At 38.9% G+C, this 15,952-nt stretch overlaps 1 protein-coding gene across 9 annotated transcripts in view; it reads right to left on the reverse strand.

Annotated features, from left to right (window-relative positions):
• Window positions 1–2,596: 2,596 nt before the first annotated feature.
• The window catches only part of LOC138957432 (CUGBP Elav-like family member 4), a 68,635-nt gene continuing 55,279 nt past the window's right edge, over window positions 2,597–15,952 (reverse strand). For all 9 annotated transcript variants that reach the window (XM_070328554.1, XM_070328556.1, XM_070328555.1 and 6 more), the window contains one exon: window positions 2,597–11,000. The gene's annotated coding sequence lies outside the window, so the exon portion shown is untranslated. The remainder of the gene's footprint in view (window positions 11,001–15,952) is intronic.

Raw genomic sequence — 15,952 nt, forward strand, 5'->3', positions numbered from 1 at the left:
AAAATAAAAGAGAGAGAGAGAGAGAGAGAGAGAGAGAGAGAGAGAGAGAGAGAGACAGACAGACAGACAGACAGAGAGAGACAGAGACAGAGACAGACAGGGAGAGACAGACAGACACACAAACGCATATACAGAGCAAGAGAAAGACTGAGAGACTTGGATGGTATGTTAAAGAGTTTGGGCGATGTTCATGGGGGTACACAAAAGTAAGTAGCATCGACTTTCGCTTCTGGATTCACGTGTCAACTTGACCGTTGCTCGTTCTAGTCACGCGGTAGGAATAACAGAAACAACTCGTTCATAAACATATAGCCGTGAAGTGAAACTTTTGTTTCTAAAGATGCAGATTATTTTGATTCTGAAACTATGGACATGTATCAGAAATGTTCTTAGCGCAATCTTTAACAACTATATCGCAGTAACTTGAGTGACGCATGCAGTACGAGCAGAGTAGCGGGCCCTAGAATAAACATAAGAGAGAGAGAGAGAGAGAGAGAGAGAGAGAGAGAGAGAGAGAGAGAGAGAGAGAGAGAGAGAGAGAGAGAGAGAGAGAGAGAGATTAAACCGCACCGCACCGACAGAGAGTAAGATAGTGAAGAATGACTTAAGGTAACAGGTGAATGCATGTTGAGGTGTAATCAGCCACGTGTGGCAGAATGACCGAGGTATTTTACGCGGGGGTGGGACATGGAAACTGTCTCTGGGTCTGTGCATACGGTTCACACGTGTCCGTCCAGGGCCGGATTCGAATCCGCGAATAATAAATGAGCATTTATATAGCGCAACATCATAACTTTACAAGTATGCTCTTTGCGCTTGACACATTTAAAATTAAAACACAGTTATACAAGCATTTACATCTACATTCATAGTCAACAACGCAACAACCATCAAACATACATTACAAACAATTCTTCCACTAACTAAGTAATAAAAACATGAATAAAATAGGTAGTGAAAACAAGGAAATACCAGCTGAATACCCTTAATCAAACAACACATGTTATCAACAATACTGAAAACAGCCCCAGATTCTTTCTTTCTTTATTTGATATTTAACGTCGTTTTCAACCATTCAAGGTTATAACGCGACGGGGAAAGGGGGGAGATGGGATAGGGGAAAGGGGGGAGATGGGATAGAGCCACGTGTTAATTGTTTCTTGTTCACAAAAGCACTAATCAAAAAATTGCTCCAGGGGCTTGCAACGTAGTACAATATATTACCTTACTGGGAGAATGCAAGTTTCCAGTACAAAGGACTTAACATTTCTTACATACTGCTTGACTAAAATCTTTACAAACATTGACTATATTCTATACAAGAAACACTTAACAAGGGTAAAAGGAGAAACAGAATCCGTTAGTCGCCTCTTACGACATGCTGGGGAGCATCGGGTAAATTCTTTCTCGTCCCAACCAATATGGGACTCTCCCTAACCCGCGGGGGGTACAGCCCTAGATGTTTATATACATTATCACATTATCACTAAAACAACAAATACACTACATGTAGCCTACTGATGGACTGAGAAAACAAAATCAGGGGTTGTATTTCTTGAAGAGGTGTGTTTTAAGTGCTCGTTTGAATGCTTGGAGTATGGAACACCAGATACGCAATGTCCCCGCGGAATTGCGCGCGGACTTTTGAGCTTTTCTCGTCGTTGATTGGTCAGAAATTCCGCCCGAACTTTTAATGTCCGGTATGGAACGAGGACATTAAAAGTCCGGGCGGAATTTCTGACCAATCAACGACGAGAATAGCTCGAAAGTCCGCGCGGAATTCCGCGGGGACATGGCGTATCTGGCGTTCCATACTAACGTACTGATGATCGACGTTTGGTTCTTTAAACCCACGGGGTCAATTGCGTTATAAAAAAAAGAAATAGTTCAACTTTTCCTTCATCGCTAAATCCACCCCTTTTGAGGTGAAGGAACGTAACCACTCGGTGTACGTTTTCAAACTAATCGAATGTTGGCGGTAAAATCTATTGAATTTCATCACGAATTGTCTTTACTTTCAAGAAACTGACATGCTTTTCTCCCTCACATATGTGTACCATATTAATTTGATCGGGAAGCAACATTTTAGTCTCGGATAGATATCGAATGCGAAAGCTTGGCGCAGGCGAAACCTGAGCTCGTTACACCGGCATCGTCATAAAAAGGATCCCCGGTGGCTCCCTGTCTTACACAACCCTGTCTCGTCTTGGGCACTGATGCTGACTTCAAGGTAAGTGAAGAATAAGAACATAGACAGAAGAGAACATTATAGGCAGACAAATTGATTTGCTCGTGTAGTGTTGATGTTGATTTTTTTCATGGGTTTGTTCTTCTCGTTGTTGTTGTTTTTCAATTAAAACACTCGTGCATGTACCTGTATTTAGTGTGGTGCCAGCATAGGCGAAGGCCGGGGTGCGCACACACACATACGCAGACACACACACTGTGACCACACTCACACACACACACACACATACACACACACTGTGACACACTGACACACACACACACACACACACAGACACAGACACACACACACTGACACACTCACACACACACACACACACACTGCCAAATCAAACGCCAACCAAAACTATTCAATAGCTGTTTTTATTTTAGAAGTAGGTAATAGCAATCATAGTTTAAATTCTGCAAATAGTGAAACGAATTTTTTCTTCACATTTTTTTTATCATGAAACAAAAAAAAGTGTAGCTTTCTCTCTCACCCACTCTCTCTCACTAGGAGCCCAGTCTAAATATAATATGTACACCAAGGGCTCTGTAATCAATTTCATTAATTAATTAATTGAAGCAATGAAAACTATAGAATATAATCTGAGGTAAAATAGCTAAAACCAGGTCATAGGCCAGAAAGCTGTCCACAGGGCCCCGCCACGGAGGAAAAATGGTCACAAATTGTCCATTCATTTGAATATTGGTCACGTGACAACGTCAGTACAACAGTTGTGTCTGCCACACACACCACATTTTGGCTTCACGCGTATAATCCTTTTTCCTCATAAAAACTTTCTCAAAAACATTTCTATTCTCCATTAAAAAAAATGCAACTGAAGACACTTTGACTTGTGCACCAACACTGAGAGAACTGCTACAACATCAGAGTGTTTCACAATCAAATTGTACAAGGCTTTGGCTCAACACAATAACTGGACGTCAGCCATCGGTTTAGCCTCTACTACAGTGCGCACGATACGATACGATACTCACCTGGATTTTCACTCAACAGAAAATCACGGTCAAAAATACACGCTTACTTTATATTGTGCATGACACCAAAATAAGTCTGCTGACCACCAAACACTGACAAGCTAACGACACACTTACAATTAAAGAACAAGGTGTAAAACTTTCATATATATTTGTTACATTTAAAAACGCGTTGGTCATGTTACACACGAGTATATTAAGGCTGCAAAATACATAGTGTTTACTACTGTGTTTTTCTGCTGTCCTGATGGGCCAGCCATCGTTTTATACAAAGACCACCAACAACATGAAATATCCAAAGACACCAATTTCGCTCCCTCCACGCGCGTTTTGTGAAGTTGGTGTATGTGGCACACACAATCCTCTAAAGTTGAACATTTCCACTCAAGACCTCAAACAAGTACGTCACTCGACAACCAGATGTTACACACTATGCATTAATATATTCAGGTAGAAAAGGTCACCGAAAACCAATGAAAAACCACTGACCGCTGCGAGTCGGACAACATCGAGTGTGACTGAAACCAAAAAAGGATGGCTGCACGATTGCGTCAAAACCAAATGTTTCTACTACTGAGTGAAGATAACGTTTCCCTTAGGCCTCAACAGCCGCGGTTCTAGCACGCAAAGAAACACGGATCCATTAAGTGTATAGCACACACACAAAAACTCCACTGTCCACTCTTCTGGCACTCACACACTAAAGCGGCGGCCAAACGGCGGCCAAACGGCGGCCAAGCGGCGGCCAAACGGCGGCATCGTGTATGGACTGAGCGGCACAACGGCTCCCACGTGACCCGCCAGGGAATCGCAACAGAATGAAGAAAACACCGTGGCAACAGACTCGGACACCAATCAATCCTGGGCTTGAAAAAATAGCGTCTTACAAAAATAGATTTGTCCTTTTGTTTCTGAGAAGAAAAAAATGGAATAAGAATGATTTGAGCTGAGAGGCAAAGCAGCCTATGACCCCCCCGGGGGGGGGGGCGAGTGACTATGTACAATCTTCAACGAGTGGCTTTCACAGACCCTGTCAACAGCTTTCTGGGGAAGACAAGGACTGCCGGCAGAAACCAGAACTATTCACGTTTGGACTCATAGAAAAACACACAGTGCCTTTTTCAGCCTGAAGGCTCATGGCTATATCAACCTCACCTAAATTTCATATCAATCTTTAATGACTGTGGGTGAAATGAACAAAGTTGAACAACTAAATACAAGGACAGATCTTGTAAGGTGATGTTTTCAATTTGAGAAGAGGAACGTACAAGTTACCTCACCTGTTAAGACAGTTGAACCAATTCTGTTTGGCGGGGTTCTCCACATGACAGAGTATTAGCTAACTTTTCAAACATCTTACCCTATCACAGTCAAACAGAAGCACACTGAAACTGTACTTTTTCTTAATATAAACATCAACTGTTCTGGTTCCTTGCCGACTGTCTCTTGGCTTCTCTTTTATCGCCAAATATTATACATCAAAAATGTGTAATATGCAACAATGGCAAATTGAGCATTTATAGTATGATTTGTTGTGTGTAATAGCAAATTATTCAAAGTACAAGGAAAAAGAATAGAATGATCTGTCAAGATCTTCTCTCTATGTGCTAGACTAGCAACATGTACAAGTCTCATGACTATAAAGCATGGAAAAGAAATGCTGGGGCAAAGTACAACTACACAATGTGCAATACACTACATGAAACGTCAAGACAAGTGTCGTCATTGATACGTAAACAAATCTGACAGTAGTTTCTCTCTGGGAGAAATACGACCATTGATATATGCAACACAACTCTTAAATCAAGAGCTAACAGTGTGTCAAAACATATCACAACTAGTTCGACTAGGCTGCCTTTTTTATACCATGGATCCAAGTCTCCATGCTCTCACTGCAAGCAACTTGACTTAAGGTGGGACTCACACATTCATGACTAAACTGTTTTTATTTCTGCTCTCTTTTCATATCCAACACATTGATGTCATCATCTCAACACCTCTGCCAAGCTCCAAGAATAAAGATGTCAAACAAATCGCTATTTTCCTGCAGTTGTGCAATAACTTTTCATTTTCAAAAAGGAAAACAAGTATATTCATCGTCACTCGGCTAGCTCTTCCTAAAAGAAGTGTTGCACTATATCAATGTCACAAACATGTCAAGTCAAATTCAATACAAATTGTCAAATAAATTAAGTGAATAAATAATACAAGATTTGGGGGACGAAAAATCGTCTACCCATCTTAAAACATACACAGTGATCTGGACTTAACAACCAACGCTTACCTAGGATAAAAGTAATAAATGGCAGTTAAAAAACCCACACAAAAAAAACTTATCCTACACGAGAACAACTCAGTTCCTAATGTGTGCCGATCTCAAACTGTTGTTTTCATTTCTAAGCAGAATGATCTCATCGTTCAAAAATACTGCCATCCACACGATCAAAAATACTGCCATCCTCACGATCAAACTTAATTTCTGTCAAAACATCGTGCTGTTAAGTTGTTCTCAAAAACATGATGACCCAACCCTTTCTTGGCAGACACAAAATGTTTCTTCTCAATGTAATCAGTAAAAACCTTTGTCCGTCAAAACTCAGGACAGAGCACACTTATTTTAAGTTATCTTAAGTAGTATTTTTTTCACTTAAAGTGCACCGAGACCCATATCTGGTACATGGAATTTTTCTGTCCAGATTTAATCAAAATCACCCAAAAAATAATTTAATGTTCATATGTACATAAGTGTAGTATAATGCAAAAACATGCGAGAACTCTTTGTTAAATGTGTTAACTTGTAAATTTAGCCTATATTTTAGTGGCTGTGTAGCTGATGAAGAAGTGTATGGTGTAATTGGACTCCCTGTGTCTTTACCCTTAGTGTCACCCTGTTAACCCGCTGTCAACACTGCCAACACTCAACACTGTCAACACTGCCAACAGGCTTGACGAAAACCTGACATTATAAGACTACACTTGGCGGCACTGGAAAACACCCTGTCCTTTGTGTCACCCTGTTAACCCGCTGTCAACACTGCCAACAGGCTTGAAGAAAACCTGACATTATAAGACTACACGTGGCGGCACTGGAAAACACCCTGCTCAACTCCTTACCAGAGATCACGCCATACATTCACACTGTACACTCAGCACTGCTACTCACTGCTGTTGCCCAGGAACCCGCACACACACACGTTTGACACAAAACACAGACAAACCATAACACACTAGTTGCAGGCACAACCCTTAAACCAAACACAGTTCTCTGTTGACATGAGATCTGATACAAACGGGATTGTTCCTTCCTCCCTTCCTTCCTTCCATAGTAGTATCATTTAAATTTGTAAGAAAGAGAGATGTCAAAAGTGAAAGTATATTTCAATGATTTGCCATCAGTTTAATGTTCAAAGAACTAAGCCTGACACATACTGAGATCTACATGCTTGATGAAATCCAGACTCATTTACTACTTAGCTTGTATGCCAATTTTATTGAAAGGTTGATCATATATACCTAATACATCTAAACATAAATTATTAGCAAACACATGCACTCACACACAGTCAAACCAACAAAAAAAGGTGACAGGTCCCTTGGCTAACGCAAGTGCAGTAGACAGATACATTCCATGCACTTTTGAGATTTTTGTCCTCCAAAAAAACCAAGCTCAGTCATCTTTGATCCGACTGGCTCAACAGGTTGAGCTATTGCACTTGACCGTGATGAGAGAAGATTAGACTCAACAGTTGACTAGAGCAAGCCATCGCTGAATACTCATGTTTTGTACATGGCAAACACTTGAACACAACAACCACTGACAAAATGTCATCAAAACAAATAAATGTGATCCTACAAAAGCAAAAAAAAGTAAAGTCAAATGCAGTGTGTCACAAAAACACCCAACAAATTAGTGTCACATTGTCCAACACAACATTTTCCCCACAAATCAAAAGGTGCTATGTTACAAACAAAAGGTCTGAAAAAGACGCTCCAGTACCATTGGTAAACCTTTTCATTGAGACAGATCTATGGTAGAACACTTTTGATTGCAAACAAAAACAAAACCAACAACTTAATTTGACCCTTAGTACAAGCTAGGATTTCTGCTCCATAAACAACATCCAGAAAAGGTTTCAATCTTTCTGGTACAAGTACAGCCAACTTTTAAGCATAAATGCAATCAGCCCTCATAAACATGTAAGTTTTCAAGTCCCATTCACATAATCTGTTTTATAAAACAGAAGACAAAAAACGGTTACAAAAGCTCTGTGATTGAAGCAAAAAAGCGATATGTGAGATATAATGATTGTATGGACAAATAAAATGGCAGTAGGTACTACGGCTGAAAATTAATACTGAACACAACATTTTGAAGATTTGATTATAGCATATCCCAATCTAAACTTTCTCAAAAAAATACTGCATGGGATATTTTTTATAAAAAGATAAAAGGAAGGGGGGGGGGGGCATTTATTCAAAACAATTGCTCAATAACTTGTTTCTTTCACCTGAAAGTCGAGCGAAGAGCTGTGCTACTTTACAGATAAATGATGTTTGTTTCTATGATGTTAATCAACTGTGGGCGTGTGGTACAGAGTGGCATGAAAATAAAGTCAATTCAACTGACCTGAATGTCAAACTCATTTTGATAACTTTGATTCAAATGTAAACAATATGAAACAAACAATGCCATGCACAACAAAACGATAAGCCTGCGGCTTTCAACAATACAATATCTAATATGTACTACAAACTACTAGGTCAAAGAAAAAAATACTTACAATACACTGAAAACAAAATTCATCCATCACTACAATTTATCCTTTGATATGAGGTCGCAAGAAAACTGATTTCAACATGTGTCACAGCTTTGGAAAACGGTTCTAAAATAAACTTCTGACCAATCACAAAGATTAACTTCGATTACTGCTTTACTGATCTTTTGCTCCAACCAATGGGATGGCAGAGACCAAAATGATCAGCCAATCAGTGTTCTTTTCTTGTTTCAACAATACAAAGGGTACCCATACAAAGATCACAACGCATATCCATTAACTTTTGTTCGTACAACCAATGAATGCCAAATCCACTCAAATTAACAGGCCATAATCGTCTGAAAAAAGGTCAAACCCCAGGAGGCAACAAAGCTTAATGAAAAAAAACTTTCTTTTAACAAGACAATGTGTACAACCACGCTCAGTCCAAATAACAAGGAACAGTTGAGGCTGGGAAAGGAGCTGAAAAACAGTATCAAAGTAATGGAAAAAACAGTTCAAAAGAAGTGAGAGAAAAACATGTCAAGAAACGGAAACCAAATTAACAGGCAAAAGTATATGCTTGATTTTCATATGTTCCCATATTTAAGTGATGAGAGAAGTCAACTATAATCTGCGTTAATAGGTCAAGGTCAAGCAAACATTTATACATAGCATGAACATGTCATTATCTAAGAGAAGTAATCAATGCATTATATACAATCCATTTTATGTACACATCTCCCGACGTAGGACACAGACAGCTGCCTATGTGTGGGAGACAGAATTAGAAGCCATTCAGAGACAAGAACAAATACATCTGCCTTAAAGATGGCGGTAATAATTTATGTGTTGATTTTGTTACCCACAAATATGTATCTCCATTTGACATCAACTGTCTCCTCTTTGGAACATACACAGAGTCATGACAGGGAAATGTTGTTCCTTCCAGCAACAATCGTCTTCTCCAGTCCCTGGCGTTAGACACATTGAAGGGACCATTCCAAGGTAAGTCAAGTAAACATTCACATCGCCCAATTACAATCTACTGCCCCAGAATAGGAACATTTTGAAGACTTCATGTATATGACCTCTCTTTTTAAATGACAGAGGGTCTGTGACAAAAAACCACATTGGTCCTTAGGACACATGATTGCATGACGTCATCTGGATGATGAAAAACCATTTGACATCATTGTTGATGAAAAGTCGGATTGGTCCTGTGGCATTGCTACATTCAAACATGGTCATGAATCCATGCACCAGATGCCATCCACGGTACGAAGTGTTGCTATACAAACAATCTCACCTTAACAAACGTGACCCTATATCTCGCACAGTTGTCATATTAGCAAGGACAATAGGTTCATTGACCAGATCATTGTAACATGATGCATGTCAATAAAGCCGCGGCTGGAAATGCGAAAAATGACAGTTGTTGAAATGAAAAGAAATACTAAAAAAAAAACTCTTGGAAAGGATTTCATGACATTTCACATTTTCCATTAAAAACACACCAGCAACTCTATCCATGAAGCTTTATCAGCTGATGCACATCAACTATCCACTGTCCATTCCTGAATATCAAATCTACAGATGATGATGATGATGATGAAATAAGACTTACTCAGTATTGTTAATCTTCTCTTAAAAAACAGCAAGCCCTTCATTTAAGATTCGTTCTTAACATACAACTGATGATCAGCTGCATAATTATCAGATGGATGGTTCATGACTATCATTCCATAAATTCCAAGAACAAATAAAAAGTAAGAACATCATACTGATGATATATATAAAACAGGATATGAATAATAATAAAAAGTGTAAATAACAGAAACAGCAATATCAATACACAATAATAAGGACTGAATATTCAGAGTACATAACAAAATGTTATACCCTGTACAACACCCTACAATTAATAACTCTTTAGCCACACAAATAAATAATATGTCAACAAAATTTCGTTTGTAAACACTGGTGTGTCTGAGCAAGCCAAGCTTCCTTTCAGAGCTGGTTTATACAAATCATTCCAGTGCCGACCTTCAATTAGAATAATTTACTGCTGCTAATGATACCGAGACAACACCGAAAATAACTAACAAACTATTCCACAGTCACGATATAAAGGAGTAAAGAACGTGGAATTTCAGTGTATTAAGCTTGGAATGTATTCTTGATTTGTCAACAAATTTTTCACTTTAGAGGAAACCAAATGACACAAACATTTATAGATTTCAAAACTTGGGGAGTGTGGTGCGGGCAGTGGAAAGTCAACACAATCTTGGTAAAAAGCTGTCAATATTACAACGATATCAACTCTGAATCTTGTGACCTAGCAACAGTACTGTTGCCATTGACAACATGACAAGCAAAGGTTTCCTGATTGTTCAAACAAAATAGTTTCCTTCCTAATGACTAGATCATAATTAAAATAAATAAAGATTCAGAAAGTGATTTGAGCATGTGAAAAAACAAAAAACAAACACAGTACACAGTCAAAATGATGAGCTTGATAATTCTTTGTGACGTCATTGTAATCAGAGGGCACACAGAATGTTTTGTACACTCCAAAAACTTAGTATTTCACTTCCCCTTGTGACCAGACTCCATACAACGGTGGGATGGCTTCCCGTGGGAAATACAGCCTCTTCTACCAGGCAAGTTGCATGCTGACTCTTCAAAATGCAACTTACAAATTAAATACAAACATCTTTTTTTCTTCTGTATTTCTTGTTTATATTTTCTGCCTCCTCAATACAAACAAAAAAAGCAACAAAGCATACCACAATGTACTCCAAATAAATCCATGATTAAAGTGACATGAACTCTTGACATGGATGAGACACAATGATAATGCCATCATCCAATATGGTCGTAAAACATCTTGTATCTATACTTGTGGTAGTCTTCCTGACCTGTCACTGCAATTCAGTGGAAACTGCTGACAGTCATCCATATCCAAAAAAGTCCATTTTGGCAGTTGTGAGGGTAAATCTTGGATGATTACACTGTCTGCACAAATAAAGAAAACACAAATACTGTATTAATAACAAGGCAATTTGACAAATACAGTCATTTCAAAACAATTATTTGGACTTAATATACAACTGTGACATCTTAGAGAGAGAGAGAGAGAGAGAGAGAGAGAGAGAGAGAGAGAGAGAGAGAGAGAGAGAGAGAGAGAGAGAGAGAGAGAGAGAGACGGAGAGAGACGGAGAGAGAGTGAGACGGAGAGAAAGAGAGAGAGAGAGAGACCAAACAACTAACCTAATATGCAAACTGAGGGAATAACCACTTAAAATGACAGGCCCATTATAAACCTTAACCCAAAACGATGGCTGTGTAAGAATCACTAATGTTCGCTATCACTTCTTAACTTGTATGGATACATTTAGTGTTTAGTGTAATCCTGTTTATTTCTTGAATTCATTTTTCAGTTTACTCGTATATATATTCCTCACATTTGTTTTTAAGTTTAAACTACTTTTACATCAGTGCTCAACTATCTTGGAACGATGATAGTATACATAAAATTGGTGGACAATTAATTTGAACAATTATAAGAATGTACTAGATCAGATTGAAAATCCACCACCAAACAAAAGTCAAGATAATGTTACCAATGCTAATTGCAAAATTACACACAGAAATGATCTTGAAGACTGTATGCTAAGAAACGAAGAGAAAGGTCAGACACTAAGTATAACTTGAAGGCACGATGAATACTAATACATATATGACCACAGTGACAGTCAACACTGACAAAATAGTTGTTTCCTGGATAATATTAGGGAACGACGACCACTAAAACGTTAACAACTCAGCACGACCAACACGACACAAATATGAGTTCACACAAACAAACAAACATGACAGTAATACACAAGGCCTTTTACATGTCAAATTATACACACACACTTTTAGGTGTAAACCTCTCAGCAAAGAGAAAAGAAAGGAAGAACATGAACAAGACCAAGTGCGGCTGACTTCTCTCTACATACTAATCAAGTGCAGTATTAACACAGTTGTCATAAGACATTTTACAAATGACACACTTTGCTGATGTTTACTTTTTCTGCTCAACTAATGGGGACCCTCTTTATTTGATTTCATCCAGCTTATTTCAGCAGAAACGCAGCATAAAACAATGTTATTTTTTTCAACTAAAGGGTCAAAATAAGGATTATATATAGCCTTTTTTTTTTTTTTTTGCTGTCTGTTTGGATGAGCGAGAAAGAGAGAAAGACAGAGACAGACGCAAAGAGAGAGAGAGGCTAGGGGAGGAGTTAAGCCAGAAAGAAACAAGTCGCGTAAGGCGAAAATACAACATTTAGTCAAGCTGTCGAACTCACAGAATGAAACTGAACGCACTGCAACTTTTCAGCAAGACCGTATACTCGTAGCATTGTCAGTCCACCGCTCGAGGCAAAGGCAGTGAAATTAACAAGAAGAGCGGGGTAGTAGTTGCGCTGAGAAGGATAGCACGCTTTTCTGTACCTCTCTTCGTTTTAACTTTCTGAGCGTGTTTTTAATCCAAACATATCATATCTATATGTTTTTGGAATCAGGAACCGACAATGAATAAGATGAAAGTGTTTTTAAATTGATTTCGAAAATTTAATTTTGATCATAATTTTTATATTTTCAATTTTCAGAGCTTGTTTTTAATCCAAATATAACATATTTATATGTTTTTGGAATCAGGAAATGATGAAGAATAAGATGAACGTAATTTGGATCGTTTTATAAAAAAAATTATATTTTTTTTTTACAATTTTCAGATTTGTAATGACCTAAGTCATTAATTAATTTTTAAGCCACCAAGCTGAAATGCAATACCGAAGTCCGGCCTTCGTCGAAGATTGCTTGGCCAAAATTTCAATCAATTTGATTGAAAAATGAGGGTGTGACAGTGCCGCCTCAACTTTTACAAAAAGCTGGATATGACGTCATCAAATACATGTATCGAAAAAATGAAATGAGTTCCCAGGAACTCTCATGTCAAATTTCATAAAGATCGGTCCAGTAGTTTAGTCTGAATCGCTCTACACACACACACACGCACAGACACACACACACACCACGACCCTCGTCTCCATTCCCCCTCTATGTTAAAACATTTAGTCAAAACTTGACTAAATGTAGAAAGAGATAAGTTTGTTAACCAAGGGGGGTTCCATAAAATGTGCTGCAATCCAAACCACTGACACACAGACTTTCCTGTTGAAAGTGGTGACCAGAAAATAAATACTGACAACAAACACAAAAATGCTATTTTCCAAAACCACAGGTATATAAACAAGCCAATCATAGCAAGGGTGCATTGATTTGTTCACCCCTCGTCCAATCCAGCATTCGATATCACCAACATACACCACAATCTAAATCACACAATCAAAACATTTGAACAATGGTGAATCAATACTCAATGTTTTCACAGGAACAACAACTTCCAGTCTCGAGTCTCGTACCAGTGAATTCAGCGTCTTTTTATTTACTTTTATTTCTGACCATATCCTATCATTTTGTTTAAAATTGAGAAAAAATTCTGACACCTAGCCACTTGGACTATATTTCAAAACCAGCTTTTGGTACAAAATTAAAACACCAAAGGACTGGACTTTTTTGTAATGATGACTATTACCTAAACTATCATTCCTCTTAAACTGACAGCAGCATACGGGGGTATTTCTCAGGGCAGCCATAACGTTTCTAGTGAGAAAAAAGTCACCTTACTAAATCAAAACGTTTGACATAAGCCTTGGTTCTAAAGCATCATTCATCTGGTTATGCTTAAACAAGGGGTAAGACTATTCACCAGTCAGGTAAGACTATTCACCAGTCAGGTAAGACTATTCACCAGTCAGTCACATGCCGAAAACCACATCTTGGCTGCTTTGTGGACACAATCGTGTTTGTCTTTGTGTGTGATTTTGTTTGGCAAGAGACACAAGTCAATCTGTGGAATTAATTTGCCTACAAATCTCCACCCTGCACAGGCAGTAGCCACGTGTTGATTGTTGGTAGTTGTTCAAGCGGAGGAATGCTCTGACGCCAAGCATAACACTGGATAATCCTGTTGTGCTTTTTGTCATTTGTAGTATTGTTTACAACACTTCTTTTAAGGTCAAACCAAAAGAGTGTTTGTAATCACGAAGCCCTCACCAAGATGTACAGATGTTCATTCCAGGTCTATAACACACGATGTTAAACCCCACGTGACCGAGTTCACTCAAACAACAAGGTTAGAAATGCAACGTGAATATACAGCAACAGGGCATTAACAAGCTTAAACCCCATACCCATAGCAACGACAGACAGTCAACAACTTCTACACGAGGAACAAACATGTGTTCGTGCACACTTGCTTTCCCTGAGTGGGTAGGAGGCGATGGGGGCAAAATGCACGCAGCTGTAGCTTGCCTGTGGGCATTTATCATGACATGTTTTTTGAGACATTACTGCAATCTCACAATTATTTTCCCCTCAGCTACAAACAAAACCCACCTGAATGGCTAAAACATGTTCCTCACCACAGCATCTAATACAACAAATAAATCAGACACACTGACAAACACAAAAATGCACACACACGCACAAACGAAGCAATAATTTGTATACAAACAGATCAAACTGTTTCTCATGTAGTCTTGAAAAAATCCTACTTGATTCGACTCCCTGCAGGGCAAACCTCCCTTATCAGTCAGAGTCTAAGCAAACCTCCCTTGTCAGTCAGAGTCTAAGCAAACCTCCCTTATCAGTCTAAGCAAACCTCCCTTATCAGTCTAAACAAACCTCCCTTGTCAGTCTAAGTAAACCTCCCTTATCAGTCTAAGCAAACCTCCCTTATCAGTCTAAACAAACCTCCCTTATCAGTCTAAACAAACCTCCCTTGTCAGTCTAAGTAAACCTCCCTTGTCAGTCTAAGTAAACCTCCCTTATCAGTCTAAGCAAACCTCCCTTATCAGTCTAAGTAAACCTCCCTTATCAGTCTAAGCAAAACTCCCTTGTCAGTCTAAGCAAAACTCCCTTGTCAGTCTAAGTAAACCTCCCTTATCAGTCTAAGTAAACCTCCCTTATCAGTCTAAGTAAACCTCCCTTATCAGTCTAAGTAAACCTCCCTTATCAGTCTAAGTAAACCTCCCTTATCAGTCTAAGTAAACCTCCCTTATCAGTCTAAGTAAACCTCCCTTATCAGTCTAAGCAAACCTCCCTTATCAGTCTAAGCAAGCCTCCCTTATCAGTCAGAGTCAAAGCAAACCTCCCTTGTCAGTCAAAGCAAACCTTCCTTGTCAGTCAGAGTCTAAGCAAACCTCCTTCAACAGTCTAAGCAAACCTTCCTTGACCCTAAGTGGACCCCTTTTGTTCAATACAGGCTCGATCAGCATTACCAAAAGCTACTGTTTTTAAATGTGCATTTCTTTGCTGGGTTTGAAAACAATAACGGCATTCAACTGCCAAACACCCGCGTTGGTAAATCAAATAGGACAAAAAGCACGAGACAACCCCATGTTAAGTCCCACACACACAAAAATGGCTTAGTGTTGTGATATCAATGGGAGAAAAAACACCATTAAAACTGAGGTTAAACAGAATCATTGATACCAATTAACAGTCAAAAATGTACAGCTAGATTACAATATGGCAAGAAAGCACACAATAGTTTTACGAGTACTGGTCAAAGAAAAAACCAAACTTGCCAAAAACTCTGTAGGACACTCAGAAAAACAAGGCCAACCACCCAAACGACAGCCAGGCTTTTTTCAAGACTTACTGCCAGGAGTTAGCTGCCCTTTCTCGTTGCTAAGCAACGCAAGAGTCAGTTGACCCTAGGAAGGTTGGGGAGACTGAATGGAAAGCCAGGAAGACAGAGTTATTTGAGATGCTGCTAATTTGTGCCGACTTGGTTTCACAATCTACCCAACAAATCACTGGCACAGTTACCTATGTCAAACACATACACA

Source organism: Littorina saxatilis, unplaced genomic scaffold, assembly GCF_037325665.1.
Source record: "Littorina saxatilis isolate snail1 unplaced genomic scaffold, US_GU_Lsax_2.0 scaffold_531, whole genome shotgun sequence".
In the NCBI taxonomy this organism is placed as follows: Eukaryota; Metazoa; Mollusca; class Gastropoda; order Littorinimorpha; family Littorinidae; genus Littorina; species Littorina saxatilis.